Raw genomic sequence first — 6,000 nt, forward strand, 5'->3', positions numbered from 1 at the left:
AGAAGCCCGAGCACTACACAAGAGTGGGAGTGATTTATATACAGTTAATCCCACTCTAAACAGAATCCGACATCAGAGATAGCAAGGGCCTTGGGTAACCTAGTGCATTCCCTCTATCTGCTCACAAATCACTGGCAAGGATGTGCTGAACCATACAAATTCAAGCATCTGAGTCCAGAAGTTAGAGCGCCATAGCTGATGCAACACTAACAAATCTACAGCTATCGCTCCTCTCTCCAGGACACTTTGTACCAACTCTTTACTCTTACACTTCCTTTGACGTTCAGAATTTGCAAATGTTGAATTTTCTTTTAATGGATTCAGCTGAAGCAGTACCAGCCTCTGAGAACGCCGTACAGACAATATAAACCCAGGCAAGATGGTCAGTCTGGGGATACAAGCAGTTTGTTTACACAGTGTATTCAAATGCAGCTCTAGACAGCCAGAAGAAAACTAGCACCAACAAGGCCTTTACACACAATGGACAGGAGCAAGTTGGAGGAAATTCAAAATGTGACATTGCCTTGGTTTGTTTACTTGGCATACTACACAGTACTCTGGGCAAAACTCTAACTTAAATTAAGTCCAGGTAAATTTGTTGTTCACTCCTTACACACGATTTTATTCCAGTCCCACTCTCGTTCTTTTGTCTGGAAGTGTCTATCAACATCCAGGCACAACAAAAAAGACAAGACTTCTTCCATGAACCGAGACATTCTGATGCTCCTTCTCTGCCTTCAATTTTCCTGTCGCTAAAACAAAAGCACACAGACACCCTTGCACAGCCCTTTATTTCGAGACCATCTTCTTTAGTTTGATCATAAATAAGATATGGTGCAGTCCTGAAGACTTTTCTGTGTTCATTATTCAGCTCAACTGAATGAGATTGGAAATAAAGAATCTAGCTGCAATTAGCAATAGAGAAAAATGCCTTGGAGTCCCACTTCTGAAATGTCAGTTCTTAAATGAGAAATCTACATGGATAACAACAGCTAGTACTTGTTTATACTTCCTTCCTAGTATTTTGTTATCAACCATTCAACTTGATGTTCTTCAGAATCATCAAACACAACAAACTGTACAGCTGCAACATTGAATCTATGAAGAGATACATCCATGACTTTATGGATTAAAATTCTGAAACAGCCTAAGGCAGAGCAGTCACCTATTAGGGGTGAAATTAGAGAGACAGGGATATCAAAGCAATTTACCTAAGACACTTGACAAGCCCCATTCCCATAAACACCTTGGAAGGGCATCCTACTAGAATCTGCTTTAATCTAGAAATACCTTCAGAGACTGTGCTGGTAACACAGCTCCCCTTCTCAGCTACCAAGTCCTTGGGTAAATACTTCAGCTGATGAAAACTGAGCATCATTTTTAACATTCAAAAATTGAGAGTTTCATGTGGTTTCAATCTTCACTAAAAAGGACTAAAAATTCAGATCTCTTCTATTCTAGAAGACCCTCAGTGCTATAAACTAGCAGGACATCAGCAAGATTAACACTCATATTTGGTAAATGATATTTGTGGAATGGTATCTACGCTGCCATTCAATGACATCTGGACAGCCTAGAAAGCTGGGCAGACAGGAACCTCATGAAGTTAACAAAGGCAAGTGTGGGGTGCTGCAGCTCAGGGACCAGCACAGGTTAGGGGTGAGCCTGCTGAAATCCAGCTCTGTCCAGAAGGACCTGGAGTCCTGGTGCACAAGTTAAATGTGAGCCAGCAGTAAGTCCTTGTGGCCAAGAAGTCCAATTGTATTTTGGGGTGCTTTGGGAATAGTGTGGACAGCACACTGAAGGAGATTCTTCTGCTCTGCTCTGCAGTGCTGTGTTCAATTCCAGGCTCCCTAGCTCAAGGAAGGCAAGGAACTTCTGCAGAGGGTCCAGTGGAGGGACACAGAGGGTTAGGGAACTGGAGCTTCTCTCTCACGAGGATAGGCTGACAAAGATCAGTTTGTCTGGCCTGGAGAACAGATGATTTAGAGGGGATCTTATCAATGCTTACAAATATTTTAAAGATGTGTGTCAGGAGGATGGGGTCAGACAAATTTCAGGCATGCCTGGTGAGAGAACAAGAGGCAACAACAGAAGCATAAACAGAAAAATGTGAAATTTCACCTCAATATGAGGAAGAACTTCTTTACTTTGAGGGTGACAGCACTGGGACAGGCTTCCCTGAGAGCCTGTGGAATCTCCTTTTCTGGAAATATTCAAAACCTTCCTGATCACGATCTTGTGCAACCTGCTCTAGCTGAACCTGCTTTGGCAGAGGGGTTGGATTAGATGATCACCAGAAGCTCCTTCAAACCTCAGCCATTCTGTGATCTTAATGATAATCAAGTGGGTTTTTTTTTTATTATATTCAGGTTTTTGAACATCATATTCAATAGCAGCAGCACTAGGTGCTGTATCAATATTGAAGAAGATACAGTGTTTAAGATATTTCTCCCAGCCTTCATAGACTTAGCAATCTTCACATATCCCTTAGATTTAACATGCTGGTGTCTCAGGCAAGTAGTTGTAAACAAGGTCCTCAGAAGCACTCAAGAGTGAAAACTCTGAAGAGATAATTCAGGGTGTTCCAAAGTGCCTTTGGGAAGTCAGACATCTGCAAGAACTAACAGTAGCTCCCTGCCTCTCAAAAGTTATGAGAAAAGAAATGGAACATGCTCAACTCCTTGAAATTACAGAGGCACAGGCAGACCAGCACACAAATTCTTTTCGTGTTGTCATGACTGAACAAATTTGGCTTTCTCTCTCCTCTACCAACAGATTCATGTGGGAGGGAAAAAAAATAAGACTCATCTTGTTTTACAGTATTTTCAGCACTGGCAATGGCTTCTAGGCAGAAAACCAAGACTATGACAGCTTTAGAAAATGTACATAAGTTACTACAGCGTTCATCTAAAATGCAAGTTCTGCCTGCAGAGGAAGGACTTATCAAGACCTAAAACTTCCCAGGAAAATGCACTAACCATGAGGCTCTCCCTAAGACGTGACCATCTCGAGTTCAGCACACAGGCCACCACCATCACCTCCTGGGTGCTTCAGGACCTCAACACAAGGGAAGGATGCATTCCTTCATTGCTGTGAGCTTCCACTCCTGTAGTCCCTGGCAAGTACCTGGACTGTCAGCTAGTCCAAAGTGCCAGGGAGAGCTTCAGCTGCTCCCAGAGTTCAGCAGACTGGCATGTCTCTGGCAGCTGGACAGTGACAAGCTCTGCTCTAACATATTACCAATTGTATTATACCTGTTTGCATTACTTCCTCTGAACCCGAAACATGAACATGATCATATGACTCTAAATATAAGGAGCAGTCAGGATTGACAACTCTGAAAGCAAAGCCCAAACTACCTCAATCACCTGTATGCATCCACAGGCACTTGGCAGCTCCAAAAAATGCTGGCAAGCGGGCAGGCTTCTCAGACATGCAAGAGGGTACACACACAGCAGGAGCCAGCTGCTCAAATCTATAACTCCAGAAGATGCTATGGATTGCTGTGCTTCTACCCTGGAATTTTTAATATTCTACCATGCCTGCCATTAAGCAAGGCACTAAAGCTTTGAATCTGTTCTAGTTTCCCTTGGGTTTTTTTCCCTATATTTATTTCAAGCACTATCCCTGTGCAAAAAGAACTAGATCACAATCAACTCCCAAAAGGAAGGTGATTAGGGTATTGTTGCAGCAGGATTTAGAAATTACCAACATCTTACACAAGAACCAGCTTTCATGCTTCTCCAATCACTGCTTCTCCCTCAAAAAGGCATGAAGTCATCAGAAAGGGGGAGAAGGAAAACTGAATATATAAAAAGAAAAAAAAAAAAGGAAGATATGAGGCAAGCGAGTGATGAAATGCTTACATCACTTCATGAGATGAGCAGCCTCCCATCTAGTCTCTTCTTCACTTGATGTTATCCATCTATCTCTTGTTTCAGGGAAGTAGAGGGGAGGAGGTAGCATTTTATTGCTTTGCTAGCAGATGCACTTTTGGAAAGGGAAAAGAATAGCAGAGGGCCAATATTTTAGAGGAAGGATGGGTGTCTGCTACTGCTCAGTGACTTATTGGCACTGAGCTTGGCTTCAAATCAAGGGAACCCTGAGCTCATACGATGTGTTGTTCTACTCAAAATGCTCTTTCACTCTGGTTCATATGGCTGTTTTGCAATTCTTCTATTAGTAAATAAAATCTCATTGACAGCTCTCCATGAGTGTCCCAAGACAAGAGCCAAGCAGGTCATTGACAGATATTTACAAATTCAGTTACTCCTAGTTAATCCTGGACACCAGAAAGCCTTTCTAACATGATGTATGTGTAATTTTTGGCATTTGATCTATTTATTTTTTTTAATGACACAGCTAATCTACAACCTGCTAGGGTAGAGGAGAAGAAAAGAAAAAGGCAAAAAGAGACTTCAGCTTCTACGAAAGTAGCAGTAGACTAAGTGTTTTATATCAGTGCTGTAGCAAGCACATTCATACTTATTATAGAAGCAAACAGGAGAATTCATTAGAGATTCTGCAACGCTGTTAAAGCGTACTCTTTTCACAAGGGGAAAGTTAAGAATGTCACAAGTGGCAACTGCAGACTGCAGAAGGCTTGTGCTGCCAAACGCTGTGCAAGAGGAAGATAAATCTTCCACATGCCCTGTGAGAAGTTAGAAGCCCAGGTTCCCGATTAAATTCGATGCTATTCCTAAAGCAGACTACTTAATCTTTTTTTTTAACAGCAAAAGCAATTCTGGGTCTTTTAAGCCTGCGCTGCCATAGGAAGGCGCAGCCCCCTGCGCGCCCGCGGGGTACGCGGATCCGCGGCCGGCAGCGGGGACCGGCGGAGCCCGGCGGGACCGTGCCCTCCACGGGCTCCCAACGCGCGGGGAGAGCCCCGGGACTGCCGGGACCACCCTTCTGCTTGGAGGGAGGGCTCCGAGGGTTCCTCCGGGGAGGACTTCATCCCCATCACGGTGCCCCGGGACCGGCACAGCCGCTGCCGGGGCTCGGCCGGACGCGCCCTGCCAGGGACCCCCGGACCCCCGACCCCGGGGCGGCTCCGCTCGGCCGAGGGACCGCGGAGCCCCCTCTGCGGGCGGCAGGGCGCGGGGCGGCGGACCGGCCGCGCCGTCCCTCACCCCCGCGGGCAGCTGTCACTGCCCGCCGCGCATCTTGAGAGGAAAACAAAACAAAACTCAGCAAACGAAACATAAACTATAGACTAAATGAAAATAAACAGTCAAGCGGCAGCGACTCACGGGCTGCGTCCCCCCGCTGCTCCCCGCTCCCCCACACCGGGCAAACGGGGTGCTCCGGCAGCGCCCGGCGATGAGAAGGGAGAAGTTCCCTCCCGTTGCGCCCCTCAGAGGTTTCCCCGCCCGGGGCAGCGCCCGGAGCCCCCCGCGCCGGGCGGCGGAGGCGGGAGCAGGTGGGCGCCGCACACAAAGCCCCATTCACGGCGCCCGCCGCCGCCGCCGAGCGCGCACGGAGCCGCGCCCGCCGCCCGCGCCGCGCCCTCACCTCATGGAGCGCCCGCGTCCCGCTACGCCGGCGCGGCTGTGCCGAGAGCCGCGCACCGAGCGATCCGCGGCGCTGCCGAAGGGCGGAGCGGCGGCGCCGAGCGCCCCGGGACACTCGGGGGCGGGATGGGGCGGGAGGGCGGCGTGACACGGCGGCCACGTGACGGCGGGGGCTGAGGGCGCGGGGAGGGGGCTCGGCCCCGCCCCCGCGCGGGAGCGGCTGTGAGGGGAAGGGCGGGCGGCGGTGAGCGGAGACCACCCCGCTGGCTCGTGTGCCTCTGGAGGGGTGCGGGGAGCCACGGAATCGCTGAGTGTGCCGAGTTGGAAGGGCCCCACAAGGACGGATCATCAGAGTCCAGCTCGTGGTCCTGCGCCGGGCAACGCAAGAGTCACAGCATGTCTGAGAGCATTGTCCAAGCACTTCTTGAGCTCTGTCAGGCTTGGAACTGTGAGCACTGCCCTGGGGAGCCTGTTCCAGTGCCCA

General features: G+C 48.6%; 1 protein-coding gene across 1 annotated transcript in view; it reads right to left on the bottom strand.

Annotated features, from left to right (window-relative positions):
• Window positions 1-5,606, bottom strand: part of RAI14 (retinoic acid induced 14) — an 84,993-nt gene extending 79,387 nt beyond the window's left edge. Inside the window, exon 1 of the mRNA XM_058043870.1 lies at window positions 5,518-5,606. The gene's annotated coding sequence lies outside the window, so the exon portion shown is untranslated. The remainder of the gene's footprint in view (window positions 1-5,517) is intronic.
• Between the last annotated feature and the right edge of the window lie 394 nt (window positions 5,607-6,000).

This window comes from Melospiza georgiana, chromosome Z (assembly GCF_028018845.1).
Source record: "Melospiza georgiana isolate bMelGeo1 chromosome Z, bMelGeo1.pri, whole genome shotgun sequence".
Taxonomy (NCBI): Eukaryota; Metazoa; Chordata; class Aves; order Passeriformes; family Passerellidae; genus Melospiza; species Melospiza georgiana.